Source organism: Artemia sp. Qi Xiang Cuo, chromosome 1 (genome assembly GCF_049724085.1).
Source record: "Artemia sp. Qi Xiang Cuo chromosome 1, ASM4972408v1, whole genome shotgun sequence".
Taxonomy (NCBI): Eukaryota; Metazoa; Arthropoda; class Branchiopoda; order Anostraca; family Artemiidae; genus Artemia; species Artemia sp. Qi Xiang Cuo.
In genome coordinates, this window is record NC_142794.1 from 3,938,884 (window position 1) to 3,940,434 (window position 1,551).

The 1,551-nt window shown below is 31.0% G+C and overlaps 1 protein-coding gene across 1 annotated transcript in view; it reads left to right on the forward strand.

Annotated features, from left to right (window-relative positions):
* Positions 1–923, forward strand: part of LOC148955918 (uncharacterized) — a 14,948-nt gene extending 14,025 nt beyond the window's left edge. Inside the window, exon 3 of the mRNA XM_089093131.1 lies at positions 566–923. The gene's annotated coding sequence lies outside the window, so the exon portion shown is untranslated. The remainder of the gene's footprint in view (positions 1–565) is intronic.
* The last annotated feature ends 628 nt before the right edge of the window (positions 924–1,551 follow it).

Genomic DNA, 1,551 nt, shown 5'->3' on the forward strand with positions numbered 1-1,551 from the left:
TTTTTATTCGATTCAAACTTGATTTGCATATTCAATTTAAGTTTCACTCGTTTTAAGATTTATTTATTCATTTACATTAATATATATCGTGTGTTTGTTCGCATTGATTGTTATTTAATTTCTGGTCGTTTTAAGTTTCATTTATACTTTAATAGCAAAATATTTGTTTTGGTTTTAAGATTTATTTTCATTTTCAATCTAAGCATTACTCGCTTTCGGATCTATTTATTCATTTATATTATTATTTATTGTGTGTTTTTTGCTATGATTGCTTATTTCATTTCTTCTAGTTGTTGACCTAATTTATATTTTACCAGTTATTTCTGGTCGTGTTGAGTTTGAATTGTAACAGGTAAATTGTATATACAGATAACAAATTTAAGAATTTAATTACAGTTATTGGAAAGAATGGATTTGATAACAGTTTTTTTAATTATAACATTTAAAGTGTACCGTATTTTGAATTCGTCAACGATTAATATTAATTAATCTCCTTTTTTCAGGTATCTCCTTTATGATGTATCTCCTATTTCAGTATCTCTTTTTTTATGTATCTCTTTTTCAGGTATCTCCTTTATAATCTCCTTTATGATGATGAAACGTAGTGACAATAGATCAGTTGTGTTTAGATTCCTTTAGCAATGGCAATTTCAGGGACAACATTCCAAGGATAAAAGGAAATTCTTCTTGAGGGATCATGGAAAAGGACTGCTTCAGTATTTGCAACAAATTTAAGCCATGATACACCTCCCGTCCAATTCTCTAGGTTTTGTAGTGATACTTGTGTGGTTCTATTATGTGTGAGAGTTTCTGCCATGTCTTCAGATAGTCTTTCATTTTTACAAAAGGCTGTTGGTGATGCTAGTTAAGTTCAAATAATTTGTATGTGTTTTTTTTCATTAAAGTTTGTTTTGTTTAGCTTATTTGGTGGTTTAATGGCTTTTACATAAAAAAAAACATTGAATTGAACACTTGCCCTGTATACATTAAACTCATTTTTGGTTTATATTTACTCATAAGACCCTCTGGCGGTGTCGTTCAATATTTTAAAACTCAATTAGTAAGATTACTTGTCAGTAATTTCATTTCGGTTCCAATCCGGTGAAAAATGTTCCCCTTTCCGATAGTCCCTTTCTAAACAATCATGGAAATTCCAACAATTGTTTCGACGAAAAAGTAGAGGCGTTTACAGTAAAATTTAAAAACCATTAATATCTATCAATCATTTGAAACTACAAACCGACTGCTATATCACAGGTCCACACAAGGACACATTCAAGATTTTGTTCGGGGGAGGAGGGGTTAAAAAAAAACCTAAAAAAAAATTTAAAAAACGCTTCAAATTGTTTAAATGATTTTTGTTACGTTTTTACGAGTCAGAGAAACATTCCGGGGGGGGGGGGTGTTAAACCCCCTAGATCCCTCTGTTTACGTTGTTGGGTGCACACAAGAGGTGCCTGATAGGGCGGAAGTACCGAATAGAAGATAAGAAAAATACAAAATTCAAGGGGAAATTTATAAGAATTCTAGGTAGATTTGTACAGGTTTCTA